The sequence below is a fragment of the Acinonyx jubatus genome, chromosome B4 (assembly GCF_027475565.1).
Source record: "Acinonyx jubatus isolate Ajub_Pintada_27869175 chromosome B4, VMU_Ajub_asm_v1.0, whole genome shotgun sequence".
Classification (NCBI taxonomy): Eukaryota; Metazoa; Chordata; class Mammalia; order Carnivora; family Felidae; genus Acinonyx; species Acinonyx jubatus.
Genome location: NC_069387.1, coordinates 1,162,773 through 1,175,491, shown reverse-complemented (window position 1 = coordinate 1,175,491; position 12,719 = coordinate 1,162,773). Strand labels below are relative to the sequence as shown.

Genomic DNA, 12,719 nt, shown 5'->3' with positions numbered 1-12,719 from the left:
GCACAAAGTACAGGGAAGAGGGGGCTTCCACAGATGGCCTAGAAATGTGAGTATTTCGTTTTGTTTCAGCAACACCCACAAACATGACTTTCTTTCCAGCCTGAACACTGGCGGCCCAGGAGGAAATGTGCAGGGTCCTAGACTGGGGGCTTAACTGGGAGAAAAATGGCGAAGTTGAACTTTACACAGAAGCAAGCCCACACACGTGCATGTGTACCCATGTGTGTGCACATACATACACACATGCACATACATGTGCACACACACATGGATGCACACATGCATATACGTAAGCATGCACATGTGTGCACATGCGCACGTGTGCACATGCATGTACCCCACATGCACATATATGCACATGCACGCACATGCACACATACACAAATGTGTGTGCGCATGCACATATGCATACATGCACATACGTATGTGTGTGGACATGTGCGCACACAAACACATGCATGCACAAATGGGCACGCGTGCACATATGCACATACATGTGCATGCACACATACACATGCATGCGTGCGCACATACACGTGTGCACAGTGCACAAATATGCACACATGCACACGTGGACACGTGCACCACAAGCACATACATGCCCACATGTAGGCACACGGACGCACATAACACACACATGTGCACACATGCGCGGGTACACACGTGCACGTATCTGCACATGTGCACATGTGTACTCAAACACCTGCAGCCTGGGCCCCAGGAGCCAGCAGTGGAGCACATCAGTCATTTGCAGCAAAACGATGGGAAATCCATCATTTAACATTTCTTTTTCAGGGCTAAGTGCCATGAACTCCAGTGGGTCTGCAGCCAGTGTTACTTCCCATAAGCCCAAGCGTCATCAGGCTGGGTACTGGTTTGCTATGTCATAAAAACAGTCCCTGCCTCTTGAACCTACAGGATTGAAAGGTGCTACCGTTTGGGGGCAGAAGGCAAAGTCACACCCCTGAGTGGCAGGGACTATTCTAGATCCTACAGCAGAGAGGGGCTCCTGCAAGCCTAAGGTGAGCACAGGCCATGGACCCCCAGGCCTCCCGCAGCTTGCACACGCACAGTCCCACAGATGAGGGGCTGTCACTCCAGCCGGGCCCCATGTCCAGGGGCAGAGCTGCAACTCTGCCATTGTGCTTCCTTGGACACCAAACCAAGTCACCAGTGGGAAGGGATTTACTTCAGCGACAAGTGACAAGGGGGAGCATCCACGCTTTCCACTCTGAGCAAGAACAAAATTAGGAACTCTAAAGTTCATCCTGGTTGTGAAAAAAATTAAACTTTTAACATTAATTGCTCCTGAACATTTGTGAGTGCCCCAAATCCTGACATAAAAGCTTTAATTTCTATGCAAAGCAGATAGGATGATTGAGTTATAATTAAAATGGTAATTATACCCTTAATGCTCCATATTTGACTTTTCAAAAAAATGTTATGCTCCAAGAAAAGCTATTTAAAGATCAGAGGAAAATGTTTGAAAATGAATGTATTCAAGACATTTTAAATCTTTTAAAATCCAGTTATTGATTTTTACATGCTTTCAAGTGTAGTCTAAAACATTTCTTCATTTATTTTGGTCGATGGAAATAATAAAAAATCATTGGGACGTGAAAAGCTTAAATGAAGGCAATATTCTGGAGGTTGCTATATAATGTGATAAATATTTGAAGTGTTGGGGGCACAGAGGAGGGGTGTCAGCCTAAGCACGGGGCACTCTGAACCCCAGGATGGTAGGCAGGGAAGAGGCCGCTGGCAAAAGCCACCTCGGGCGGCCCCCCCCTTCTGGCTGCCGAGGTGTCACTCTGGGCTTAAACGCTGCAAATATGACATTTCCTTTGATCCTCTATCGAGTGTTTAGAATTAAAAAGAACACCTAAAGCTATAAATCAAATGTCAGGTGCAGAAGTCTGGAGGAACCGTATCAATATTCCATGATGCATGGCTGGCCGGGGGGGGGGGGGGGGGGGCTCAAGAGCTGGAGCCATGCCAACAAGGCAGCGAGGGCTTGGCGCTCACCCAGGCGTGCGCCCTGAGCAGCAGTCAGCAAACCTGAGGAAGCGGCGAGCGGGCTGGGCAGACTTTCCTCATACCCCCACGCCTGCTGCTTAGCCGGTGCCCATGGACCCTGCTGTCGAGCCCCCGCCCGCCCCAGACCTCCTCAGCAGAGGGTTGCACCTGCGGCCGCCGAGGCAGGGAGGTGGGGAGGAGGACTCCAATGCCCCCCCTTTCTCATGGTGAGCGTGGCTGTGGCGCCTGGAGTAACAGCACGGCCAAGGAGCCGGCGCGAGCCCCACCCCAAGTCTTTCTGGGGCAGACATTCCTTTCCCCTCTCCCCCTGAAGTGGGATGAACTCTAGTCTAGAAAATGTTGTACCAACAGTGAAATAACCAAGGAGCAAAAGAGGCCCATCAAGTTTACGCTGGTCCCCACGACAGCAAAGCAGCCCAGCACAGAGCCACCCAAGGCTTGGTGGTGTGGTTGCTCCTGGAGAAACGCTGACCCTTTCCGTTATCTGGGAGAAATTCCCATTGTTTCCCATTTCTGTTTGCGTGCTGATGGAAATGCCTTGTAGGGAGGCCTGTCTCAGCGGGTGTAGACAGACCCTGCGTCCCAGAGACCTCAGATACCAGGAGGATCTGTACTCTGCACACAGCGTGCTGGCGTTCACGGCCCTGCTAACCACAGGCTGGTGGAGGGAGATGGAGGGAGGGTGTGGGCAGCCTGGGGAAGGGGCCCTGGGGGCGGTGCAGGGGGACGAGGCAGGAAGGGCTCGGCAGTGCAGCTGGGCTAAGACGTGAGCCCGTCACCCATTGGGCCCAGCTGGGGGAACCTGGGAGGTGAGGTGACATCTTGCAAGCTGTGTTCCGTCTGGGATTTCTCCTCCTGTGAACTGAGGTGGTGTGGGGGTGGGGGGGTGCTGTGGCTGGAAGGGGGGCATCAGTGAGAACCTCGGCTGCTTGGAGCGTGTTCAGATTTCCGGCTGTGTGGACAGGCAGGTGCGGATGGTCTGGGTGTGGTTCCTGTAATGACCACAGCTGCACCGGGTACAAAGTGGGGGAGGGGGCAGGTGAGACTCTAGAGCGTCAGGCTGGCGACAGCGGGAACCCCAAATCACCAGCGTCCCAGCCCCTCACGACCACATGTTTGGGCTTCACAGACCGTCTCCCCCTTCGTCAGTCGATGCTGAATCACCCGTGGAACATTCCAAATGACTGCTTTCCAGACCTGAGGACTCCAGAAACCTTACCAGTTAGCCAAAGACCAGTGCTGTGGCCCCCAGTGGCCTGTGCTGGCTGGAGAGAGATGGGGTGGAGGTCGGCAGGGTAGCCACGGGCATTTGGGGACTTCTGCAGACTCAGAAAGGAAGTGACATGACCATACGTTGCTGCACAAGATTTGCACAATGCCTTTGGCCTGTGTAGCTGAGGCCTCCTCGCTCCCCGCTGCCCAGCTTCGCCTCCTTCCTGGAGGGAGGGAAACCTGGCACCAGCCATCCACAGCTGGCCTTCCTTCCCAGAAAGCAGTCACTAAAACCGTGACCGTCCCTGCTGGGGTGGGGTCCCCCTGCTGGGTATGGGGATGCCTGTTTCTGCGACCTCCCCCCACACTTTGGGGATAAGCCCTCATGAGTGACACCGTCTGGTCACTGCCTGGTGAGCGTGGGTCCCGACTTGATGGGGCCCAGGGCACCTCACTGTGTTCCCTGCCCCCCACACACACAAACCCAGGTGGGGCAGAAACAGACCGGCCTCCTGCACACAGATGTTCCCTGGTGTGTGCAGGTCAGATCACTCCCTCGCAGATAAGAAGGGGCCACGCAAGTCTGGGAGGCCACACACCAGCCGTGTCCTTTCCTCTGGGATGACTCGGAGAGGCAGTCACGTGCCTATCACAGCACTACACAAAATGACAAGCAACTGATAACCCTTGGTGCTTTTCATGAGCCTACAGAGACGGGTACTCAGGGTAATCCGGAGAGACATCCCAGAGAAGGTGGCCTTTCAGACCAGTTCAGATGTCATCAGGATGGAAACAGATAAGAGAAGTTCCTGGACCTGCGTGGCCCCTCCTAGAGGTGACCCCTGACCCACAGGGGACAGTGGCCAGCGCCTCTCCCGGGGACTGGGCCCGGTCCTGTAAGAAGGCGGCTGTCCCTGTTTCCAGACAGTGCAGATGCCAAAACGCACACCGCCACCCCTGCGGAAGACGCAGAGAGCAGAGGTCAGAGCTTCGCGAGGGCCACCCAGGAATCTGGCATGCAGGCTGCAGTTAGTTTTCTGTTCCATTTCACCCCCGAGTTGAATTATTGATTTTAATACTTTATTTTCACATGAGTTTATTTGAGCGACAGATGCTACTCAGGTAGCCCACGAAGCGGAAATGAGATTCTGGTAATTAAGGATTCCACCGGGGTCGAGGCACCAGCGGGGATTAGGCTGCTCAGTGGAGTGCGCAAGGAGACTCTCGGGGGATTAGGACACCAACTCAATAATTTCTTCCAGTTTCTTAAATTACACTTCAGTTCTCAGGAAGGCTTAAGATCCGGCCCATTGGCTCCAGAAAGAAATTCATTTAACTTGGCTTCCGTCTTGGCAGGGAGGGGACAGTCCCCGGGGCAGGGCGGGGCCAGCGCGGATGCATCCTTGCCGGGCACCTGCTATTGTGCAGGGCCAGCCTCACACACATTCCTGCAGACGAAAGAGCTACAAGGACCTTGGAGGGACACCTGGGGGTGAGCGAATCACAGAGGCTCCTCGGGGCGCCCTTGTGAGCCCAGCCCCCACCAGCAGCCCCTGTGCCTCTGGCCCAACGCCAGGTACAGGCACACAGCCGTCCCTGCAGGGCCGCCCCGGGGCACCGGGCCTGGTGTCTCAGTGTGCAAAAGGAGGCATGCCAACAATGCGCACAGACTGCGCTCATGACCAAGGCCCCGGGGACTCTGGCCCAGGCAGCTCCGTGTGGCCGCCCCAGGCCAAACTGCACACCAGAAACGCCAGAGCTCGGCCAGAGCCAAGTTGGAGCTGGACAGGCTGGTGGCAGGCAGCTCCAGGCCAGTGTGCGGTCTGCCCCCTCTCCACCCTCGAGCCTCCCCCTTCCTCTCTTTACGGAAGGCACTGGACAGGCGGCCACACCTGCCCACGGACACGGGTGGGTAACGGCAAAGCACAGACTTAGTGCAGATCTTTTGGCCCGTGGTCACCCTTCGTCCGGCCTCCACCGCCACAGGGCACTTGCCTTCCTTTGCAGGCCTTCCCGGCAAGTCTACACTGTTGGAGGACTGGTGTAGACCTCGCCTGAGTAACTAAAACCCACATCTACTTCAGAGCACTTGTCTAAGGGATTAGGTTCAAGTATGTGACATTACCAAGCTCAGAAGTCAACTACGGCCAGATTCATATAGTTCAACATTCAACCATGAACCTCAATCCCTTTTAATTCAAGTGACTAAAAGGTCTTTCTCCTCTTTATAGTTGTGTCTCCTCCTTCCCTGACTTCCTGAGGAGGGCAGGGGCTGGACCCAGAGAGAGCCCTGCCCCTCCCTCCTGTCCACCAAGAGGGGCCACCAGGAGCTGCCAGGAGAGGGGTCCCCAGCCTGGCGGAGAAGTCCCATCAGCCCGGCACCAGGTTAGCCCTGTTCCCAGCAGGCCGGGCACACAGTGGGCTTCAGTGGCACCTGCTAGCTAGGTTCATAATTTAACTTAGGCAGCAGATCCTTACACACAGACAAGAAGGCCTTTCTTTCCACACTGGTTCTTAGGCGTCTGTAGTTTATCAGAAGTGTTTAACATCTGATGCAGACAACACCCCATTGAGGCCACTCTCATAGAAGTGGGGAGTCTTAGCATCCAGGAACGTGTCTCCTCGCGGGGCACTGTAGAAACCGGCAGTCATTCTAGTCTCTGTGTGCACCCCGTCCCTGGATCATACTTGTCCCCGAGCCAGCCGCAGTAAGCAGGTGCGGCATGAATGAGGCAGCGAGAAATCACGGCGGGCTCTCTGGAAGCAAGGATTAAGAAGCAGGCTAACACGGAGAAGTAAGGGTGCAAGCTGATCACGGGAACACACGGAGTTAAGACGAGAACAAAAACCGACAGAAATTAAACCACTGTGCAGAGGACAGAAGGAGCCACAGCTGGAAATCCCAAGCAGAACGAAGCATCTGAAATCAGACAGGCAGGAGCAAGTCCAAATCTGCAGAAGGAAGCAGTGGAAGGACGAGCAACGTCTTACTCAAAGCGGGAGCGCCCTGAGGGCACCATGTGAGACAGGAGGAGGGCGGACTCCACCACAGACAAAACCCTCCCCAACGGCCCCAAATCTAGGCTGACCACTGGGCCGTGGGCTGCCTGGAGACTGGAACTGAAGACTTCAGTTTCCAGACCCGAAACCATGAATGCCAACACTTAGCAACAAAGAGTAACGTGCAATCTGACTGAAATCCCTGCGGTTGGCATGGCAGGCATTGGTCCTGGTACATTTCACAAAACTTCTCAAATTCTAAATCTAAGCCAGAAACAAGCCAAAGAGCATCACCGCTTCTTGCAGCTAAATTTATCGCCCCCCATGACCACCCCCGAGAGTCTAACTGACCAGCCTCGCAGAATCCCTGTCCCAGGGATGAACCCTGGTCCACTAATCATGCCTCATGCAGCGCAGGGATCACCTTCAGCACATGCCCAGTGATGGCTGTGCAGGGGTGCGGGGGCGGGGGGGTCTGTAAGTGAAAGTAAGATTGAATAGTCAAGACGAGGCTGAGATCAACCACACACTATTTAGGCAGTGGCACCATTTTGTTTTTAATCAAGTTCATTGCTCAGTACCTTCAAAGTGATGGTGACTGTTGATCGCCCTGTGAGTACAGAGTCCTGAACTTCCCAGAAGCAACCCAAAACTTCATTCCCTCAAGTGAAAACTACATTGTTTACTATAGGGGAGGAAGTGAATGTAGTACAGTCTAAATATCCGTTAGTAAAGGAACCTCATTGTATGGAATTATTGCCCATTTTGTTTTCCCTCTAGGATATCTCGGTCTGTGGGTCTGATAAAATCTGATCCTGGCCAAAACCATCTTACAAGAAGCCACATCTACTGGCTCTAGAAAATCACTTTCATAAACTCTTCTGAGGCTGAGAAAATAAAAAGCTGGAGAAGACTATGAACCCCATGCTCTCCCTGTATCCTGTCCTTTAGAAATAGAAAAACAAAGACGTGATCTGTGGTTAGAGTTTCCCAGCCAGCTAAGAGCCCACAAAAGTAAACTGTACAGTCAAAAATTAGTGACTGGGGCACCTGGGTGGTTCAGTCGGTTAAGCATCTGACTCTTGATTTCAGCCCACGGCTTGTGAGTTTGAGTCCCACGTCAGGCCCCATGCTGTCAGTGCAGAGCCTGCCCGGGATTCCCTCTCTCCCTCTCTCTCTCTGCCCCTCCCCACTCATGTTCTCTCAAAATAAATAAATTAACATTTAAAAAAAACAGTTACCTGGAAGTGCAAATCCAGACAAGGAGACAACACTGCTCACCTGTTAGAAGGGCCCAAACCCAGGCCCCCGACACCAGCACATGCTGGCGAGGACGTCGAGCCACAGCGTCTCTCACGCATGGCAGGCGGGCACACAGACAGGGGCAGCCACTCGGGAGGACGGTCTGGTGGGTTCCTACAGGACTAAACGTACCCTCGCCACATGACCCGGCCACCATGCCCCTTGACGTTTACTCAAATGAGTTGAAAGCTGTGTTGGTACAAAACCCTGCCCACAGATGTGTATAGTGGTTTTATTCACAATCGCCAAAACTTGGAGGCATCGAAGATGTCCTTCAGTAGGTGCTGGATAAACAAACTTGGTCCATCCAGGCGGTGGAACAGTATTCGGCCATAAAAAGAAACGAGCTAACAAGCCATGAAAACACACGGAGGAAACTTGACAGCGTATGACTAAGCGAGGGGCGCCGATCTAAAGAGGGTTCATCCTGTGTGACTCCCACTATCTGACACCCTGAATAGGCAGATCGGTGGAGACGGTGAAAAGTATGAGGGATTTCTGGGAGTCGAAGGGAGGGAGGGTTGAACAGGTGGAGCACAGGGGATTTGGGGGCAGTGAAACTGCTCTGTGTGATAACACAACGCGGACACCTGTCCTCATACACTTGTCCAGACCCACAGTATGTACAATGCCAAGTGACCCCAGTGTAAACCATGGACTCGGGTGACGACGACATGCCCTGTGGGGGCAGTGATTGTGAGAAATGCACCATCTGGTGGGGACACTGCCGGTGGGGGAGGCTGCGGTGTGTTGGCAGCAGCGTATGTGGGAAATGTCTATGTTACACTCACTATTGCTCTAAAACTACAAACTGTCTGAAAAATAAAGTCCACTAAGGAAAAACAGAGTTACCTGATGGTGTTGTACCAGAGCCGTCTGTGCAAACATCCATGACAGGAAATAAACTGCCAGGAATTCTGTAATGGTTCCTTAGGTGGCCTTGCATGACCCCCTCGGGGTTCTCATTATTCACCCCAGTGTTTCATCAGCCAGAGTGATGGACCCTGGGAGAGGGATAGACGATCAGAGACAGAGACACGGAGAAGGTCCCGCGCGTCTGCATCAGGTTGGCTTTCCGGGAGATTTACGGTAGATGTGCATATTCTATATAAAATCCCCCAGCTTTTGTTTTTAATAACATATACAAGCCTTCTTTGTATCACCGGTTTAGATTCTGAAGTCAATGTGTTCGATTTCAGCTAATCCCATACAGAAAACTGCTGTCACCCTCTATTGGCGGTAGCCAGAGCCAACAAGTCTGGCCTGGCCGCTACCGCTCACATCTACCAACATTCAAAAGTTAAGTGGCTCCTGTAGGAGATTTTTAATGCAGTCAAATAAATAGCTCTACGCTTTTATCTTGTATCTTTAAAACCCGCGCACGGAGTCCATAAATCTGCTGACCTGCTAAATGGCTGCGGGAACCGGGGGCGGGAAGAAGCACTCCCCGGTCCTCGCTCTTAGGGAGAGAGGAGAGACGCGGGCTTTCCCGGCAGCAGGCTTCCCGGGACCAGGGCGAGCGCCCACCGGAGTCGGTAGTTTTAAATGGAGGTGATGGCACACGGTAGGTCCGCAAGTCTCGCTAATTTTCTGACACCTGTGCTCTGCGGGAAGTGTCACCACAGCAGGGGAAGGACCACCCTCGGACAAGAGGGAAGGGGTGGCAGGAAGGAAAACGGAGTATCCACGGTGCGTGGCCACCCCCGGCCCCCAGTAACCCAGACACCCGAGCCTCCGTGTGTGAGGCCCTTCCCACCCCACTGTTTACACAGCAACTCTTGATCTCTGTCGGGTTTCTGCTTACCTGTCTGCTGGTCTCGGGGTCCTTCCCCAACCCCTGAATTGTTATGTCCCGCCGGGCAGCTCCTGCCTTCCCTTCTGAACACGGAGCACACGTGACAGCACTCTTCCGCTTGGCTTGGCGGAGTGGCTGAGGAGGGTGGCCATCCATCACTGAGTAAATAACAGCATTGACAGGAGAGGCCGTGTGGCCCTGGGATGCCGGACGCGGTTTTCTCCTCCACGCCTGTCACGTGTGTCCTGTTTCTTCCAGCACAGCCTTCTGTATCTCTGTTCAGCTGCCCTATGGTCGGCTGGCCACCTCCCCTCCAGCCTCCCTCAAGGTCGATGTGTTTTGTACACGTGTTACTGTCCAGAAAGGACAGGGGTCTCTTCTGACGCCCAGCACGGTGCAGGGCACGCATGGGGCACTCAGTGCGCATCTGCTGAAGGAATCAAGGCACGGATGCTCCGTTTGGGGCAGTCTCTGGTGTGAGGGAGACAAGTCAGCCTCCCTGCCGAGGCTCTGTGGCCCAGGACAGGTACCCGGCTTCCTGCTAACAGGGGCCTGTTTGTGCTTATAAATACAGTGAAAACGTGCCAGCCGCCAGCCCCACAACTCTGGGCACATCAGAGACTCAGCACGGGTGGAGAGCAAGGTCGTGTGTGTGGGTATCCCTGGGCTGCGTGATGAATCACCACATACGAACAGCTCAGAACCACAGAACTGTGTTCCCCTATTGCCAAAACTCAACAGCAGAATGGAGACCAAGGCGCTGCCTGGGCTGAGGCTCCTTCCTCCCTCCAGCTTCTGGGAGCCAGACCGGCCACCCCAGGCCCCGCCTCTGTCTGTGCCTGTGAAGGGTCCAGGCATCTCGGGGCAGATCCAGGAAGGAGCCATGGCCACACAGTGGTGGCAGCTCACGTGAGGTTATTTAGACAAGACAACACCGTGACAGGTTTGCAGGCCAGGGCGTCCCTCACAGCACCAGCCTGTCCTGGGGTGGCCAGGAGGGCCTGGGTGCTCAGAGAGGGTTACGTGTCTAGGTGAGGTGACTCGGCAGTCTGGTGAGGGGGCTCTGGATCAGAGAACGCCAAGGACCACGGCATCTTGGGACCTGTCTTATCTATGGGTAACAGCTGTCAGGTTCTGTGCAGTCTGAAAAGTAGGCAATCTCTCAATGGCTAAAAACCTGCACGTTCATGTTAGTTTTAAATTGCTGAGTGTGCACAAATTTGAGTCTGGCACTGGTAGGCTTTGGCACTAACAAGTTTCAACGGACAGTGAAGCAATAAGCAACCAGGGACCAGGTTCCCAGCGACTCTAAACCCCGATCTCCAGATCCTAACTGATTACATCTAACGATTTCCACCTGAGCGCACATCCTGAGGTTCCAAGTGGATATAATTTGGTGGAACACTATTCAACCCAGTCTGACTGATACACAAGCAAACAAAAGTGCTGGAGAGACTGGAATTAGGAAGGGCGGGGGTGGGGGAGAAGGAGGACAGGAGGTCAAAACAGCAGGGTCTGGAGGGCAGGGGAACGGGGGACGGGGGGGGGGGTAGGAAGACTGGAGCAGGAGGGCAGGAGGGCAGGTGGGCCGGGGCAGGGGGGCAGGAGGCAAGAGCAGGGGGGCAGGAGGGTGAAGTGCAAAATCCGGAGGTCCAAGGAGGAGGGCGCTGGCTGGGGCATGGAGGTGAGGGACTGGATGGTGAGGGGCCATGTCTGGTTCTCCTCAGGGAAGGGGTGAGGTCCTTCCCCAAGAAGGAGGAGGTGGCCCCACTGGCTGGTTCAGGCATGAAGGAAAGGTTGGCAGCACTGACGGACAGAGAGACCAGAATCTGGTCGGAACTGGGGAACCGGGTCATCTGGGAGGCCACACGCTGTGGCCACAGACCTGGGAGGCGGGGGAAGGGGGGGCGGGCTTGCAAAACTCGGATCCGCCCTCTGGCTGTGTGGGTATCCCCGGGATGGGGAGGCCCCCGCGCCCACACGGGAACCACCTCCTCCCCGCCTCACTGGGAGCGCAGGTGTGTGGCCCCACCCCCCACCCATCGCGTGGGGGTGGGGTGGGGTGGGGTGCTTGGTGCTCCTAAGTCACAGACCTAAGGGCAGAACGCCCTGAGACCCACCCCCCCCCCGCGACAGCAGTCATGACCTCATGACCTCGTGGCCACCCACCCTTCCCCACCCTCTGACCTCCGGAGCACCCCCCGCCCCGTCTGTCTGTCAGTCCTTCTGGACACCAGATCTCACCTGGCGAGAGCTGCTGGAAAGGCACCGTCCAGACCCGCCTTCCAGGGCATACCCCCTCCCCCCACCCCCACCTCTGCCAAGGGCCCTGCAATTCAAGGAGCATGTGTCACAAAGCAGACCAGCCCCTCAGGCCCAGGGCACAGCCCAACCTTTCCAGAGCCTCCACAGTGCTTCACACCCTGCACCAAGCCAGGGATGCAGACTGCATGGGCAGGCGAGCTCATACTCGCTCTCTCCTCCCGGCCCTGGAAAGGGTGCTGTCCCCCACCCCAGCACTGCAGGTCTGGAGGGACCAACGGGTGCTCAGGGGCCTGTCCTGCCCCAGCACCTGGACTGCGCTCGCCCCTCTGGCCCCACGGTGATGGGAGCTCGTCTCAGGAGCCCCTCACCTGGCCAGGGCCAGACATTCGCCACTGGGAAGCCCAGAAAGGTCACTCACCCCAGCCAGACTCCAGATGCTGAGCAAACAGCCGAGGCTTCCTACTGAGTTTGGGAACTATCGGTCACCCAGAAAGCACTTAACTAATACACCACATACGAAGCCATTTTGCTACTAACGTCTCAGTTCACAGACTTTTAAGGAAGCTGTATGGTTCCCATATCAGACGTCCTACAGATTATTTCTCTGAAGAATACTCTGAGATAACAAACGAAAGAAAACAATATTTATCATTATTCTGTATTTCAGATTCAGATAATACTGAAAGTAAAAAATTCTTAACAACCATCCTCTGCTATTTCCGATCTACAAACAAACCAAATCTTAGCGACAAGACTGATAACGTTGGTACATTTAGCAGATGAAGAAACAAAGTCGCACAGCAGCTCAGCCTTTCAGACGTCCGTCTGCTCCCCGTGCTCTCCTGTCTCCTAAGCTGGATCAGACATCTCTTGTACTGTCCCCAGCTTTTCTCATGAAACTGTGCTACCGTGCCGTAGTGTTTCCCAAAACGGCTTTACGAAGCCAAAAAGTTCACATCGATTCATTTGAACACATTCCGACGGGTGTCCAAATACCTGGGACACATATCTCCCTGCACCCAACTCGTCAGGTCCTTATCAGGACCTGTACACACAGGAAGGTCATTCCTGGGGTTGTCACTCCTGTGACTTTCCTCCCTCCCAGGTC

The 12,719-nt window shown here is 54.5% G+C and overlaps 1 protein-coding gene and 1 long non-coding RNA gene across 3 annotated transcripts in view; one reads left to right on the top strand and one right to left on the bottom strand.

The window, feature by feature from the left end:
* Window positions 1–12,719, top strand: part of ADARB2 (adenosine deaminase RNA specific B2 (inactive)) — a 416,451-nt gene that overhangs the window by 320,923 nt on the left and 82,809 nt on the right. The window lies entirely within an intron of this gene.
* Window positions 651–10,806, bottom strand: LOC106977719 (uncharacterized). Its single transcript, XR_001430697.3, has 3 exons — window positions 9,356–10,806; window positions 8,404–8,555; window positions 651–8,004 (listed from the first exon to the last, which is right to left on the bottom strand). It is a non-coding gene; the product is annotated as an uncharacterized LOC106977719 (long non-coding RNA).